Source organism: Bubalus kerabau, chromosome 15, assembly GCF_029407905.1.
Source record: "Bubalus kerabau isolate K-KA32 ecotype Philippines breed swamp buffalo chromosome 15, PCC_UOA_SB_1v2, whole genome shotgun sequence".
NCBI lineage: Eukaryota > Metazoa > Chordata > Mammalia > Artiodactyla > Bovidae > Bubalus > Bubalus kerabau.
Window position 1 is genome coordinate 40,984,934 of NC_073638.1, and position 18,280 is coordinate 41,003,213.

At 41.6% G+C, this 18,280-nt stretch overlaps 1 non-coding gene across 1 annotated transcript; it reads right to left on the reverse strand.

Annotated features, from left to right (window-relative positions):
• Positions 1 to 12,611: 12,611 nt before the first annotated feature.
• On the reverse strand, positions 12,612 to 12,720 carry LOC129629398 (U6 spliceosomal RNA). The gene has a single exon (XR_008703227.1). It is a non-coding gene; the product is annotated as a U6 spliceosomal RNA (small nuclear RNA).
• Positions 12,721 to 18,280: the final 5,560 nt, after the last annotated feature.

Sequence of the window (18,280 nt, forward strand, 5' to 3'; positions counted from 1 at the left end):
GTCTGTTTAGGTCTTCTGCCTATTTTTTGATTGGGTTGTCTGCTTTTCTGATATTGAGCTGCATGAGTTTCTTGTATATTTTGGAGATTAATCCTTTGTCAGTTGCTTCATTTGCAAATGTTCCCTCCCCTTCTAAGGGTTGTCTTTGGTCTTGTTTGTGGTTTCCTTTGCTGTGCAGAAGCTTTTGAGTTTAATTAGGTTCCGTTTGATTATTTTTGTTTTTATTTTCAATAGGAGATGAGTCAAAAAGGGTCTTGTTGTGATTTATGTCAAAGAGTATTCTATCTATGTTTTCCTCTAAGAGTTTTATTAAATCTGGTCTTACATTTAGGTCTTTAATCCATTTTGGGTTTATTTTTGTGTATTGTATTAGAAAGTGTTCTAATTTCATTCTCCTACATGTAGCTGTCCAGTTTTCCCAACAGCACTTATTGAAGAAGCTGCAGAAAATTAGAGGCTGCAGGAAATTAGAGGCTGCAGATGTTTAATTCAAGGACTGTTCTGAAACTTTGTATTGTATTTCTGAGATCTAACTACATTTATGAATATAGATTTGTTTTATCCCTTTTAACTGGTGAATTGCATTCTGTCACAAGAATGTGTTGCATATTTATCCTTCCTCTATTGATGGACTTTTAGGTCATTTTCAATTTCTTGCTTTTAGAATTTTTCAGTTAGTTTTCTTGTGTACTAGCATACATGTGAAAGCAGTTCACTGGGGGTAGGGACCCAGGAAGAGGAAATGCTGGATCATGGGATATACCCACTTACAGTTTTAAAAGATTGCCAAGGAACCTTCTGAAGTGATTGTCCTCTTTGCATTTCTCCCAGTGGTGTGTGAGAGTACTCTTTTCTCCAAAGTTTCATCAACACTTGATTTTGTCAGTATGTTAATGCTTGTGTATCTGATGAGTGAAAAATAGAATCTTCTTGTTTTAGTTTGCATTTGGAAAAGTTAATCAATTAGATGGCTACTTGAATTTTCTCTTTTATAAATTGCCTTTTCATATTCTCTCCCCAATTTTTATTGCACTGTCTACCTTTTTCCTATGATAGTTTGTAGGGGCCCTTGTGAATATCTTTCTGTCCAAATACATGCAGGTCAACTTTATTTATTATTTTAATGGTTGCATAGTATTCAATCATGCACATCAGAAGTCAGAAAACGCTGAGGTCAAATCTGGCCTTCCATACATTTTTGTAAATAAAGTGGATTTTTTTTTTAGACATAGCCATGTCCATTCTTTTACGTATTGTCTATGGCTGATAGTGCTACAACAGCAGAAGTGAAAGTTATGACCTAAGCTATATAACATACAATGGCTAAAATTATTTACCATCTAGCTGTTTATAGAAAATGTTTATAGAGCTAAAACAAAATTTGTTTAACCATTCCTCTTTTGATATATATATATAGGTTGTTTCCCATTTTCCCACTATTATAAACAATGTGTAATTAATATAATCACACATGCATATCTTTCTCTGCAGATGTGAGCACTTCCTTTGGCTAGAGTCCTGGAAGTAGAATTTCTGGCTTACTGAAAGCCTGCATTTAGTGAAACTTGCTTATCTGAACTAAAATTATGTCTGAATTGGAGGATATTTTACAGAAGTATCATTATTTCTCAGGAATAATGATAGCTTCCCATTATTTAGAACTGGCTAGGTACCAGGCATTGTATTAAGTGCCTTATCTAATTAGGTACATTATGTCATTTAATTCTCCTGAACCCTGAAGTAGGTATTAATAAGCCATCTTTTACACATGAGGAAATTGAGGTTCCATGATGTTAAGAACTGCTACATGGTAGAGCTAGGATTTGAACTCATTTCTCTGACTTTGAAGCTCCCACACTTTCTATTACACAGTGATGTCTCTCAGTGGGAAAAAACTAGGTGATGTGCACATATCATATTACAAGTAGCAATTTTACATATTTGTTCTTAATTTTAAGTAAACAGGTAACGACATTTGTAATTAATGCAGTAAGTTTCTGTAGACAGATGGTTAAATTAATTTTATAGACTTTTAAGAACTGGTGGCTTTCTTAAGCAAGCCAAACATTTCCTTTGCAATCTTATTTATGCTTCTATAAATAAAGGCACAGCAGTGATGTGGTAGAAAGAATACTGGATTTAGAAATCCATATTTTGGAAAACCATGGTTTCTGCCTCCTTCCAAGGCTGCTGTGTGACTGTGGGCAAATTTCTTACCCTCTCTGTGCCTCAGTTCACAGAGTTGTGAGAAATCAGTGTAAATAGCTATAAAGTGTTTGATTTAGTGTGATGTGCTTCATCCCCTGAGGCTATTTCTAGAAGGAGGATTCAATTTGATAAAGCCAGGGTACATTTCAGTCAGCTTGTTTCCACCTCAAGTTATGCCTGCTCTGAAGCCCTCATGCCACACCCTTGTCATAATAGTAACTGAGAGATGCCAGACAGTGTCCATTGCCAAGAATGTACCTAATTCCTGCAATACCAGAAGGGGAAGCTGGGTTGTGACCTTCCCCAGCTTTGAAATACTGCTATGCCTGGGCCATGGGCTTTGGCATCCTGAAAACTTAATATGAGCAGCTCACATTATTCAACACTTAATCTACAGCAGCAACAATGCCAATTATTAATTTAATTCTCACAACAATGCTGGTAGACCAGTACTCCTTTTTGAGAAGTTGACTCAATGAGGAAATGGGGGCCTAGACAGTACAAAGAGGTATGTTTTCAATAGGTAGAAGAGCTAGGATTTGAATCCACATCTCTCTGACAGTTAGACCTGAGCATTTAGCCACCGTGCTGTACTTTCCCCTCAGCTAGGACGCCTTCAATAGGAGAATCCCTGGCTGGTGTTATATATGTGCTTATTTCGGCTGCAGGCTTTGGGTTGGGAGGCTCTGCCTTCTGGGGCATGGAGTGCATCAGACTTGAACATGCTAAATGGGCATCTTTCAATATCTGAAGGGTAGGATTGCCTTCTGTGACCGTCTGGCGCCATGAATCAACATGTCTGCCTTGGCTATATTGATTTTTCCTGCCATCTCAGCGGAGCCTCCCCAAGCATCAGGAAGCAAGACCCGACAGCTGACCATTTTGCTTTTATCATTGCCTGTCTCCTGTCAAAGAAGGAGTCTCTTTCACCCCAGATTGTTGCCTTGCATCCATCTGAACCAGATCAATTTGTCTGTGTCACTCTGTTGGGATAGCTATCAGTTTTTTTAAGTTGCCTCCCAGACTATCTTGTTTGCAATATAAGTTCCAAATGGCCTGGAACTCGTCTTTTATGGCCTCTGCCAGATTAAACATTTAGAACATAATATACTCAGCTTCAAAAACAATTGCACAGCCTTCCAGCCAAGCAGCATGTTAATTTTAATTTAGGCGACTGCTCATGTTTTTAGGTCTTAGGAGGGACTCTGGGGTTTCAGGTTACCAGTGGCTCATGGCCTTCCTCCTTCCCCACCCCACTTCTCCACTTAGGGCTGGAAGAGCCTAGTGATCACAGGGCAGGAAGCATAGACCTCCTTCTATGCCCCATGTTTCCCCTTTTGGAACTGAAAACATGAAGTAGAAAGGCAGTGAGGTAACAAGGAATAGTGTAGGCAGAGCTGGGTTCAGATCCCTACCTTACCTGTAATGGCACATAACCTTGGGTGAGTCATTTCAACTTCTAGATCTCAGGCTTCTCATCAGTAAAACAGAGGCAATGAGGACATTTAACTCACAAAGCAGATGTTAAGCTTAATTATCAAGCTCAAAGATCCTCCATAAAATTTTAATGAAAAAAGTAGCTCATGCTCAGTTATGTCTGACTCTTTGTGATCCATGGACTGTAGTCCACCAGGCTACTCTGTCCATGGAATTTTCTGGACAAGAATACTGAAGTGGGTTGCCATTTCCTATTCCAAGGGATCTTCCTGACCTAGGGATTAAACCCGAGTGTCTCCTACAATGCAGGTGGATTCTGTACTGCTAAGCCACCTGGGAAGCCCTGAAAAAAGTAGTCTGCAAAGATATATAATGCTTTTTTTGTGGAGTTGACTAACCATGGCAGAATATTGGAATGCCTAAGAAGGGTTTCTTCTCATCCCAAGGATGTACTGATTCAACAACCACCGCATGGAGATAATGGGCCTGGTGCTTTTTGCATTTTGGTAACAATGGCAGTATCCTGCCTACAAGGCTGGCGGTGCATAGCTTCATCAATTGGCCAGTTCCTGGGACTCAGTCATGAACACCAGACCCCAGTGCAATTTCCACTTGTTTATTCAACATCCATTTGTAAACTTCTCACCCTGCAAGGTGCCGCTACGTAATTGTGGGTAAGTCAGCGTGTGTGCCTTCAAGGCCTCACTATTTAGGGTGGAATACCAACACTCATAATGGTAATGCAGAGCTCTAGTGGCTGTTCCCAAAGAAACACTTGCCAAGGCTGGGAAGGCCTTTCTAGGTGTCCTTATTTTCCACTTTTTCAGAGGGACACATAGGAGCAGAGCTGCTAGAAAAGGAAACTTTGGCTTAAACACATTATCAGATTGTTTTCTGACCTGTGAAAGAAGTCTGGAGGTCAGTGGCTGGGGCTGAGGTGCTCCAGCTGTCCTGCAGCATGCCAGCAGGAAGAAGAGAAAGGGTGAAGAGACAAAAGGTGTTTACTCTCAGCTGAGAGTGGAAACTCTGGGCTCTTGTTGAGACCCTCTCAGTCTGCTAGCAGGGCTTTTTGCTGCCCCCTACAGAATAGGAAGTGTAAAGTGTTACATGTCCAACTCTTTGGGACCCCATAAACTGTAGCCCGCCAGGATCCTCTGTCCATAGGATACAGGAGTGGGTTGCCATGCCCTACTCCAGGGGATTTTCCCAACCCAGGGACTGAACCCAGGTCTCCTGCATTGCAGGCAGATTCTTTACTGTCTGAGCCACCAGGGGAGCCCTACAGAATAGGAAGGGAGAGTGCTTTTTGTATAGAAAACTAGCAGTCACCACATCCACTTGTTAGAATATTAACTTTTCCACCACCTTGAAATTTCTTACAACTGTTTAAAAATAAAGATGGATGAGGGAGTGGTAGGGCTGAACCAGTGATGAAGCTTTGTGGTACTAGATGAGATACCATGGTTTTCAATGGCAGGATTTGTGTTGACTGGTATTCTTGATATGGTGAGTGGGGGCCAATGGAGTGAAAGATGGAGATGAGATGAAGTGGCTGAGCTGATTGGAGGCCGACTCAGAAGAAAGTGGCTTCCTGGGATTGGTTTTCTGAATGGAGCACAGAGGCAGCCCTGACTCCTACAATCAGAGAAGCCACTTTTCCTGTTTTCCACTGAAAAGGGGAAAGCTGAGGAGAACATCAGGAGGTAATCAGTATTTTGGGGCCATTTCTTTGGCTAAGATGCCCTGACCTGAATCTACAACAGCAAAGGAGTTCTGCTATTTCAGCAAGCTGCCTGAGAAGCCCCACACCATTGAAATGAGTTTGAGTTCTCAGAAATGAGACTATCAGCCTCTTGCAATCTTAAATTGACCTCTCATGATTGCGTAAAGCAATTGTGTCTTTCAGATCAGGATAATGCTCTGCTTAAAACTGCTTATAACTCTGGTTGCAGAGAAGTTAAATTAGAATAATGAATAGAGTTTGATGAGTGAAAATCTATCTTTACCTGCTTGTAGAGAAAGAGCTGAATGTCAGCCAAAAATGAATGTGTCAGGACCTTGGAGAGATTGATGAGTGATAGATATTGACAACCTGTTTAGTGGAGAAGTACTCAGAGGTGTGGGGCACGTAGGTCATGGGACTTTCTGTAGCATTTATCCTCACCCCTCCTCCATTCCACTCACACAAAGGTGTTGACCACACTGTCACCATGGAAATGTCCACACATCCAACTACCTGCCCTCCATCCCCACTGGGACCCACAGACAGCCAAAACCAGACCCGTCCAAAATGACATCCCTTCCCCTCAAGTCTGTTTTCCATCCAGATTAGAACTCTGGGTGGCATTCTTGACTGCACCTCATGTGCCCTATTCTGATCAACCGTAAAGTCTCATTAATTCAAATGCCAGAATTTGTGTCGAGTTCATTTTCTCCTTTCCACCCTTCAAACAATAGCCCTGGGTTAGACTTTTCTTTCTCCTCTTCTACCACCAATCTTCCAAAGACTATTCCTACCCTGAAAGCTGTCCCCTCAACTCTGTGTATAATGGTCCCACCCTCTGTATAAAATTCTTCAGTGGCTGCCTTTGCCCTCCATGATAATGCCCAATTTCCTTAAGCACAGCTGATGCCAATGATCTATCGTAAAGGTTGTGAAGCATGGCAGTTCAGAGTGTATGCTCCAGCGTTAGCCTGTCTTGGCTTTGTCACTTGCTGTGTGATTTGGGGCTGTTACTTTTACCGCCTGTGTCTTGATGTTCTTATCTGTAAAATGGGGATGATCATCTTATCTCATTAGGTTGTTATGGGAATGAAGCGAGTAAACAAATAGAGTAAAATAAATGTACACTCATACAGAATAGTGCCAGCCACACAGTAAGCGCTGTATAAGCATGTGCTGCTGTGACTCCTTTCACATACACTACGTCCCACAGCATCTTATGGTTTGCCCTCCCTTCTTTTTCTATTTATTTTAATTTGTTTATTTGACTGTGCTGGGTCTCAGTTGTGGCACGTGGGATCTTCAGTCTTTGTTGCCGCATTTGGGATCTTTAGTTGCGGCATGGGGGATCTAGTTCCCTGGCCAGAGATTGAACAGGGCCCCCTGCATTCATTGGGAGTATGGAGTCTCATCCACTGAAGCACCAAGGAAGCCCCTGGCTTGCCCTTCTTAATGCAGTTTCCTTTCTTAGTCATCTTTGTTGCCTCATTTTTGTTCAAGGAGCCTTTATTCACATGGACTTTTCTGCCTCGAGGACATCCTCCCCACCTGCACCCGGCCAACTCTCAGCCATCCTCAATGACTGAGTTCAGGAATCGCCTCCCTACCTCACGTGACACCTTGGGCTCATCCTTGGCTTCACATTTTCAGCTTTGTCTACAGTGATGCCTTTACCAGCATATTTCCCCCACTAGCTCATGGAGAGAAGGGGTTGCATCTTATTCACTTAAACATTTTCCTGCCTCTAGCTTAGTGATGAGTATTTAGAAGAAATGCAGTAAAAGTTTGTGGGTTGGAAGAGGTTAGACTGCTAATAAAAATCCCACTATCAGAGCTATCTTTGTAAACACATATCTGAAGACAATGTTTCTCTGCTTGAAGATGTTGATTCTAAAACAGTGAGGACTATTTGCAGGATAAACCACAAGACTTGAAACCAGCTTCTCCTTTGCAGGACCAGGGAGAGCCTGGCTGGAGAGCTGTTTAACCCAGGTCACCTAAGGCAGTGTAACCGAGGGAACACAGAAATCAAGAGGAAGGGAAGGAGAAGCAAAGGCCCGGATGGGTGGCCATCCTGCTTTGGTAGTCATGGCCAAAGGAATGACTGCCTTAGCTCCTCTCTGGGCCAAGCCAGCTCTGACTCCTCAATCCTTCCTGAACACTGGGAACCTAGTGGTGGAGCTTCAGAACCTATTATGTCTCATGTGTTACCTGCTCTAAGGAGTTCAGGTAATGGTGCTCAGGTGGCCAGAGGTGCCATGGGCTTCTTCTCCCTGTCAGATGACAACAATGATCTCTGGTGACAAAGCTGTCAGTCATGACCCCCGGAGGCCACTGCTGCTGCTGCTGCTAAGTCACTTCAGTCGTGTCTGACTCTGTGCGACCCCAGAGATGGCAGCCCACCAGGCTCCACCGTCCCTGGGATTCAAAACCCTGGAAAGCAAGCCCCACTGTAGGGCAGTGGCTCCAAGCCCTGGCTATACGTTAGAAGCACCTGGACAGCATCTGAACCTCAGCATGTTCAGGCAACACCCCTAATAATTGAATCAGAAGGCCTGGTGGTGGGACCCAGAAGTCAGTAATGTTTACAACTGCCCAGGTAATTCCAATATGTGACAAGATGCAGAAGCACCGCTGCAGGAGTGCTGCAGAGCTGGGTCAGAAGAAACTCATTAACCTGGCTTTTTTCTGAGCTAGATGTGCTTCCTTCACACACACACACAAAATGGTTACAGATTAAGCTCCTTTTGTCCTTCCCCACCCCCATGATGATGAATAAAATAGACACAGTTCTATGCATTATGCAGCCTATAGTCAAGTAGGAGAGACAGACCATGAACATTATAAATTCTGGAAGTCCCATGGAGAAAAAAGCAGGAAGTTATGTGGAAAATAATTTATTTTATATTGACTTATGGGGAGGAGAAACTTAAGCTGAGATCTACAGAAAAGGAAGGAATCAGTCATTTGGCATGATGGGAAGAGCATTCCTAGGCTGAGGGATTAGCATGTGCTAAGCTTGCTTTCACAGCAGGAGAAGGCTTGGTGTGTCTACTCCAGTCCAATATCTACCACAAACATTCTCTGATTACCTACTCTGTGGCAGGCAGAATATAGGGATGGCAGGCATGGTCCCTACATTTGAGAAGCTCATAATTCAGTGGGGAGACTCTGTGAGGAGAAATATATTGCAAGAGGCAAAATTTAGCAGGACTCTTGGGGGAGAAATTTAACCACTGTATGGAATAGTGTGTGAATGTATATATACACTCTGGAGAAGGAAGTGGCAACCTACTCCAGTGTTCTTGCCTGGAAAATTCCATGGACAGAGGAGCCTGGAAGGCTACAGTCCATGGGGTTGCAAAGAGTCAGCCACGACTGAGCGACTGACTGTGTGTGTGTGTATATATATATATATACATATGAAGTGAAATAGGAAGTGAAATCGCTCAGTCGTGTCTGACTCTTTGCAACCCCATGGACAGTAGCCTTCACCAGGCTCCTCCGTCCACAGAATTTTCTAGGCAAGAGTACTGGAGTGGGTTGCCATTTCCTTCTCCAGGGAATCTCCCTGACCCAGGGATCAAACCCAGGTCTCCCACATTGATAGACAGACGGTTTACCATCTAAGCCACCAGGGGACCTATATATGTGTATATCTCAGGGGTCTCAGTGGAGAGAATTAAGGCTTTGAATGATGACATAAACCACCTCTTTTGTCAGATGCTCTTTTTGACATCTGTGGGAAGAATTCTCCAGACTGACAGAGGACAGAGTGCCATAGGTGCCAGAAAGCACATGTGTAAAGGCATGGAGGCATCAGAGTTTGGCATGCTTGGAGAATGAAGATGTTGGTGTATATGGGGCTTCTGATGGGGCCATATGCTGTGCTGGGAGTGTGACTGGAGATGGGTGGAACTGATGAATGATACTAGGGACTCTCTCTGGGCTCCCTGGCATTAGAGGTAGCTAGGATGGACGATTCTCAAATCCCAGAAGAGGCTGCAAATTCCCCGGGACCTGAATAAACTCACCTCTTTCTTTGATCAGTTAGCTGTGCCTGAATTCAGTTTTTATAGAATGGGGGCTCTCAGGGTCTCTAGGTGCTAGGCAGCTGACATCTCCTAGCAGTCCTCCACGCACAGGCACTTCAGCCTTCATCTCTCAGTGTGTGCTGTGCTGTGCTTAGTCGCTCAGTTGTGTCTGACTCTTTGCAACCCCATGGACTGGAGCCCACCAGGCTCCTCTATCCATGAGGATTCTCCAGTCAAGAATATTGGAGCGGGTTGCCATGCCCTCCTCCAGGGGATCTTCCCAACCCAGGGATCAAACCCAGGTCTCTCACATTGCAGGTGGATTCTTTACCGTCTGAGCCACCAGGGAAGCCCAAGAATACTGGAAGTGGGTAGCCTATCCATTCTCCAGGGGAACTTTCTGACCCAGGAATCTAACCAGGGTCTTTTGCATTGCAGGCGGACTCTTTACCAGTGGAGCTACCAGGTAAGCCCGCATTTCTCTGTACCTGAACCCAAATGCTTATTATTTCTCCTCTTCCTGAGGCAAAGCCACTTTCACATTTACTCCTTACAAAGAGAGAACAACAAGGGGCAGAGCCATCTGATGACCCACATATACAAAGCCTTGCTACAGCCTAAACATGCTTCTCTTCAGGATGCTGGAGGATGGCAGCTGAGCATACCTGCTGACTCTCTGCCCTCAAGGTTCAAGTACATCTATAGTGCTTGCTATTGTTTGTTGCAAGCTGTTTTCACCATAGAAGAGGTGCTGGAGCAGAGAAAAGGTGAAGATGAGGCTGCATGGTTTGGTGGGGCTACGTTTGGAAGGGTCTTGTGGGCCATGAAGCTTGAACTTCAATCTTAGGCATCAGGAACAAGGGAAGGGTTGCCAGCCTGGGAGGGCCATGATGAAATCTGTGATTCAGAAAGATTTCTCTGTTGGCTAAAGGAGGATGGGCTATAAAATTGTGATACTAGATGATGGAGTTCATAAGAAGGCTCCCTGAGAGCCAGCTGTTTTGGTTCTTTAGTTCATTACTTTTCCCTAGGGTCTAGAACAGTGCCTATCACATGACTAGTACTCAGTGGATATTCGATGGATGAATGATAGCAGTTAGGAAGCTATTGTCCTGGTCCAGGAAAAAGAAGATGTTTAAACTTGGTCAGTGGCTTGGGGATGGAGAGAAGTTAAGATATTGAGATGGTGTGGAGGGAGGGAGTAGGAAGGAACAACACAGCTGGAATAGCAACTAAAATGGCTTTACTTCTTTAGCCCAGCACCAAGGACAGAGCATTCAGTAACCTGACTGTAGTGATAAGGACTGAAGTGAAGTGAAGTCGCTCAGTCGTGTTCGACTCTTTGTGACCCCGTGGACTGTAGCCCCCAGGCTCTTCCGTCCATGGGATTCTCCAGGCAAGAATACTGGAGTGGGTTGCCATTTCCTTCTCCAGGGGATCTTCCCAACCCAGGGATCGAACCCGGGTCTCCCGCATTGTAGGCAGACACTTTAACCACTGAGCTACCAAGGAAGCCCGTGATAAGGACTACTGGTTGACATAAGATTCTCTATTTTCCATCCTGCGGTCAGGCTTCTACCCCAAGGAGTCATGGGCTCCATGATGAGCATCTTCTTCCAGTAAGTCAGACTTGGGCACCATTCCATCCTTGGTGAACTCGGTGATACCATGGCTTCCTGGTGCAGCAGACGGGATTGTTGAATTTGCTGTAGTGCACAGTGGAAGATCTACAGAGTTTCTATCTATGACTTATTTTTCTATTTAAAGTGGAAAGGGATACTGTTAAAATGAAGTTTACCTTTTGGATGGTTTCAAAACTCAACCTCCCATCCCACACAATGTCATTTGATAGTCCATGTGAAAGAATCCTCAGATCTCGTCTATACACAGGCAAATTGTTTATTCCCTAGATTCTATTCATATGTGTGGTTTGCATGTCTTTTATGGCAGTTTGGGCTGGTCACTAGCCAGCAAGGCCGTGAGAGTACTGTAGTACTGTTTTAAGGTGTTTTCTGAGATCTGTCTTAGGCACTTGCAACAGTGACTCAAAGGACTGCACTGTGATAATGATTGTCATGATGATCTCTCACGCAGTACAAATTATTTAACAGGATCACTTAATTTATTCTTTCCAAAAACCTTTGTATCTGGTATGTGATCAAAGACGTGCCTCCATTTTACAGATGTAGGAGCTACAACTCAGACATTGATTGGTCTGTATCCACGCTTCTGACTTCTGGTCCAGAAGTCTATTTATTTCTTCTGCTATGAGCTGGGCGGGGTGGGAACTCCAGATTTTATTGATTTGGTGGCTTGTGATATGGGTTCAAGTGTGGTTGCCTGACCTCCCTCTTCCTGGGAAGGAGACATCTGTGACCTCTCTCTGTCTTTCTCACCAAGTTTCCAAAGAGGAAGCAGCTCTCAGCCAGACCAGGAGCCTGAACATGGTTTATAGGCTGTAGTGTATACAGGCGGCTCATTGCTGTGTGCCCCAGGGCAGCAGTAAATTGGTATTTGCTGATCTCTAGGCCTCTGGCAGAGATGGGGAGGGAGGGCTGGGAAAATGACATTTCTGTAAATAACCACACCTGGTTCTAAGAGAAGAAGGACTGGCATGTCCCTGTAGTCTCATCAATTACCATCAACCTTTTGCAAAGGGAGCCCCAGAGGAAAGAATCTCTCACACTCTTATGATTATTTATAGACACCCCCTCCTGTCCGCACTCAGGGAGGAGTTTGGTTTGCTCCACAGTGGCCTCCTTCCAGATGTGTTTATATTCCTCCAGACCCAGTGGAATGTATCCTTCTGCCCCTCTATCATTAGATGGAGCAGAGAGGATGTCCTGGCATTGGGATATAATGAAGATATGAAAGGGGAGATATGGGGATGGCATGCTTGAATTTCTCAGCTAGATCCATGTATCTCCTGGCAATCACTGATTGAATAGCCTTGCTGCTAAAGGAGGCAATTCAGCACGGTGGTTAAATAAACATTCTTTGTAAGCAGATAGACCTGGCTTTAAATCCCAGGTCTACCATTTATAAACTCTGTGGCTTTGGTTAAGTTACTTAAAGTTTCTGTCTCCATTTTCCTCATTTTAAAATGGAATAATTTTCTCAGGGTCCTGGTGAGGTTTGAGTGCAAAGGGCTCAGTAATGCCTGACACAGGAGGTGATAGGTAGATGGTGCCTAGTCTTTAAAATTTTTTTGAAATAGAGAATGCTTCATGATTTGCATGTCATCATTGCATATGGGTCATGTTAATCCTCTCTGTACTGTTCCAATTTTAGTCTCCGTGCTGCTTGCTAAGTGAGCTCTGGTGCCTATTCTTACAAGACACTACTCTGTGTGTGTGTGTGTGTGTGTGTGTGTGTGTATGTGTGTGATTTGATAGACCTGAAGAAACAGCAGCAATGTAGGTAGTACAGACAGGAAATTTTTGGTGAAAAAGTACCTATTAAAATCTAGAGAAGAGAGTGTTGGACAAAACAGGTCAGAGAAGACTTCTTGGCAGAACAGGTGACTGAGCTACCTGAGTGTCTGAGATATGTTATTGGACATGCCAGCAGGATGCCCACCAACTGACTGCAGATTGGCAGAATGCCTTAGACCAACTTTTAGAAAAGGCTGTTTTAGCCTGGGAAAGAGACCTGGGCTGCCAGTGTCCTGTGTCAAGGCTTGGCAGCCTCTGTAGATGGAGAGCTTTGTTGGCATGCCACATTCTACGTGGAGTGTTTGTTTCACAGGTAATCCAACCCCAGTAAAAAGGGAGCAAGAGAGATGTATTAGTTAAACGCACTTAATGGATTTTCCTGCTCTGTTCTCTCCTTTCAAATGGCCTACCTTCACTGAAATATAATGATTACCCATTCTATGAGCTTCTTACATTTAAAAATCTTTGGTATAAAAACGTTTACAAAATTGGACACGATACTACAGGCAATCTTCATGTTTCTGTCACCCAGTCACAAAGGAAACTCATGGCCACTTTAGTTTCATATATACTCTCCTTGCCAGAGTATTTAAAACATTAAATATTGCCCAAGATCATTTCATTTCACCTGTAAATATTTGCATACATCTTTCTAAAAGAAAAGAACTTAAAAAAGAGAACAATCTTAACATCACTATTACAAGGAAAACATTAGAAAGTTTTTAGTATGATCAAATATCCAGTTAGTGCTCAAATTTCCACAAGCTGTCTTTTATTTTTCCAGTTAGATTAGGATCTAAATCCAATTCACACATTACAAGGGGCTGATATTTCTTTTCTTCTCTTCAGTTTATGGATTTCCCTGCCTTCTTTTTATTGCCTTACAAGAGTTTGTTGGAGATCATGTCCTATTTTCCAGATGGGACGCACCGCAGTGGTATCACCTGCCTTGCTCCTTTGTCCCTTGTGGCTGTTCAGTCACTAAGTTGTGTCTGACTCTTGGCAACCCCGTGGACCGTGGACTGCAGCATGGATGCCAGGCTTCCTTGTCCTTTACTATACCCTGGGCTTTGCGCAAACTCATCAATGATGCCATCCAACCATCTCATCCTCTGTCACCCCCTTCTCCTCCTGCCTTCAATCTTTCCCAGCATCAAGAACTTTCCAATGAATGGAAAAGTCCCCCCACTCCACCACACACTTTTAATTAGAGATTCTAATATGTTTTAAAATCTGACAAGGCTATCCTTTCTTACTTCTCTTTCTCTCTCTTTTTTTTCTCAGTTTTTTTTTTTAAAGATTATTTTTAGGATTTTCCCTCTTGACTATTTTTGCTTATCTGTTCTTTCCAGTGAATTTTATAATAAACTCACCTAGCTCCAGAAAGAAATTTAGTCATATTTTATTGGATTATATTAAATTTCAGAATTACATTAAATTAAATTTTGTGAATCAGTTTTGGGGAGACCTGAAATCTTTGATATTAAGTCTTCCTATCCAAGAATATGGTATGTCTTTCTATTTATGCGAGGTTATTTTTGTGTATTTTTGCATGGTTTTATAGTCTTTCTTCATAGAGGATTTGGACATTTATTGTTAAGTTTATGGTATGGTATTTAATGTTTTTTGGCTTTCACAAAGGGGGTTTTCTTTTTCAATATAAAATGATTTTTATTTGAAAATATGGAAACTTCATTTTTGTAGATTGATTCTATACCCTATTTTACTAATTTTTGTGCTTATAGTAATTTTCTATGAGTTATTTTGGGTTATGTCTCTCTCAGGTGCTCAGTCAAGCAAGTTGTGGCCAGCTCTTTGCTCCTCCATGAACTGTAGCCCACCAGGCTCCTCTGTCCAGGTGAGAATTTTCCAGGTGAGAATCCTGGAGTGGGTTGCCATTTCCTCCTCCAGGGGATCTTCCTGACCCAGGGATCAAACACTTGTTTCCTGCCTGCGTCTCCTGCGTTGGCAGGCAGATTCTTTACCGCCCGGAAGACAGTGGTAGCACCACCTGGGAAGCCCTGTGTTGTGTAGACGTATGCTTATATAATTCTTAGATCTAGTAATATGATGAGTAATACTGATGGATTTTAGAATATTGAATCCACTTTTCTTGGTCATGATGAATATTTTAATGTGCTGTTGGATTCTCCTTACTAATTATTTAATATTTTTATTGGTATTTAGAAGTGACTGCTGTCTATAGTTTTCTTTTGTTAATGCAATCTTTTCAGATTGAAGTCACATTCACTTCATAAAATAACTTTTAGAAAAAGAATTTCCCTGAGAAACAATCTGGACCTGGTACATTTTTGTAGGAAAGCTCTTTTTTTATATACTTTTTCTATTTCCTCTGTGGTATTTTATACATTTAGACTTTCTGTCTCCACTGAGGTTGATTTTGACAAGTTGTATTTGTCTAGAATATTATCTGCTTTATTATTCCAAATTTATTTGCAAAGAACTGTACAAAGTAGATTCTTATAATTAAAAAAGTGTGCAGTTTTGATGGTTATTTTCTCCTTTTTATATTATGCATATGGTACACCCCCTTACCCCTGCTTTTTTCCCCACAATTATGTTAACTAATGGGCTCTTTTATTGTGTCCTTTTTTCAAATAATTAACTTTTGAATGTATTTATTAGTCCTATGTTTTCTGTTTCTAACTCATATCTTTTTTTTCCTTTTCCATCATGGTTTATTACAGAATATTGAATATGGTTCCTTGTGCTATGCAGTAGGACCTTGTTGTCATCCATTCTATATATAATAGTTTGCACCTACCAACCTCAAACTGTCACTCCCTCCCTCGCCCACCCCCTCCCCCTTCCCAACCACAAATCTGTTCTTTATATCTGCTTCTGTTTTGTAAATAAGTTCATCTGTATCATATTTTCAATTCCACGTGTAAGTGATATCATCTGGTATTTGTCTTTCTCTCTCTGAATTAGTATGATAATCTCTAGGTTCATCTGTGTTGCTGCCTATGACATTGTTTCATTATTTTCAATGACTGGTTAATATTCTATTGTATACACATACCACATCTTCTTTATCCATTCCTCCTTTCCAGACAACTTCGTACCCTCTCCCAGAGGTGAGTGTTCTAATATTTCTCTCTATCGTTTAGTTTTGCAAGTTCTCAACCATTACACAAATGGGATTATACGGTTTGTCCTGTTTTGTGCCTGACTTTTTGTTCTTAATATATTTTTGAGACTCATACATGTTCTTGAGTATACTCATAATGCATTGTTTAAAAGTTTCTGAGTAGCATTCCATGTTAGTTTTACCATAGTTTTTGTATCTGTTTGCTGGCGATTTTGGTTTGACCAGCTTGGGGCTATAAAGAAAAGCTACTATAAATATTTTTTGTACGAGTCTTTTTGTGGACACTTGGTTTCACTTTTCTTGGATGAATACCTAGAAGTAGAATAGTTGGCTTATAGGGTAAGTGTATGCTAAACTGTATAAAAAACACAATTTTGTTTGAGTATTTAGCCTAAGGAAATGAAAACATTAATCAAAAAGATATTTGCATGGTGCCCATAGTTAATAGCACTGTATTGCTTATTTGCAAGTTGCTAAGAGAGCACACCTTAAAAGTTCTCATCATAAGAAAAAAAAATTATAGCCAAGGTGACAGATGTTAGCCAGATTTATTGTGGTGATCACTTAGCAATACACACAAATACCAAGTCTTTATGTTGTATACTAGAAACTAATATAATGTTATGTCTATTATACCTCAAGGGAAAAAATGAAAAAGCGAAAACTTTTTTAATAAAGGAAACAGGCAATTATTTTTCCAAAGGGTTGCACCATTAACCATCCACCAACATATGAATGTTCCAGGTGCTTTGAATCCTCTTAGACAGTATTATCAATCTTTTAAAATTTAGCCATTCTAGTGGGTGTAGAGTGATATCTCATTATGGTTTTAATTTTAATTTCTTTGATGACTAATGTTGAGGGTCTTTCCATGTGCTTATTAGCCATTTATATATCTTATTTTGTGAAGTAATTTTAAAAGCATTTGCCCTTTTTATTGAGTTCTTAGTCTTTTTATGTTTGATTTATAGATAACCTTTATACATTTTTGAGACAGTTTGTCAGATATACGCTTTGCAAATATTTTCTCTCAGTCTGTGACTTACATTTTCTTTTCCTTAATTATATCTTTTGATGAATAGATGTTATTAATTTTGGTGAAGACTTATTTATTTTTTCTTTTATATGTAATGCATTTTATGTCCTCTCTAGAAAAATTTTCCTTATTCCAAGGTCTTAAGAATATTCTCCTATGTTGTCTTCCAGTTTTTTTGCTTTAGTATTTACGTTTAAGTCTATTTTCCATTTTGAATGAATTATTGTGGTGGTGGAGGTGTTTGTTTTTTAGCAAACATATCCAGTTGTTTTATTCCTTGCAAGGGCTTTTCTTTCCCCAGTGAACTGGCTTAGTGCCTTTGTTGAAAATCAATTGTCTATCTATGTGTGGGTCTATTTCTATTTTCTCCAGTCTGTTTCATTGATCTGTATCCTGACACCAGTACTACACCACCTTGATTACCTTAAATATTTTCAAACCAGGCAATGAAAGTCCCGTGACTTAAAAAAATAAACTTAATAAGACTGTTGTGGTTATTCTATACCATTTGCATTTGCATTTTAGAATCAGTCTGTCAATTTCTATAGGAAAGCTTTCTGAGATTTTTGTGGTGGGGATTTGTGTTAGATAGGGCTGCCATAACAGAATACCACAGACTAGGTGGCTTAAACTATAGAAATTTATATTCTCACTGTTCTGCAGGCCGAAAACCCAAGACCAGAGCTTCAGCGGGTTTACTGTCTCCTTGGATTGCAGATAGCCATCTTCATCCTGTGTCTTCATGTGGCCTTTCCTCTGTGGAAGCGCAACCCTGTGTTGCTTTAGTGTCCACATCTCCCCTTTGTATTAGTACATCAGTCAGATTGGATTAGGGTGCACACTGAGGCCTTTATTTTAATCTAATCACCTCTCTGAAGGCTCTGTCTTTATTGTCACCTTCTGAGGTGATTAGGGCTTCAACATACGGATTTTGAATGGGACACAATTCAGCTCATAAGAGGATTGTACTGTATCTATATATCAATTTTAAGATAATTGATATCTTAACAATACTGAGCCTTCCAATCCAAGAGCATGTTTTCTCTCTCCATATATTTTCTGTTCAATTCAGTTTAGTCTCTCAGTCGTGTCCGACTCCTTGCGACCCCATGAATCGCAGCACGCCAGGCCTCCCTGTCCATCACAACTCCCACAGTTTACCCAGACTCACGTCCATCGAGTCAGTGATGCCATCCAGCCATCTCATCCTCTGTTGTCCCCTTCTCCTCCTGTCCCCAATCCCTCCCAGCATCAGAGTCTTTTCCAATGAGTCAACTCTTTGCATGAGGTGGCCAA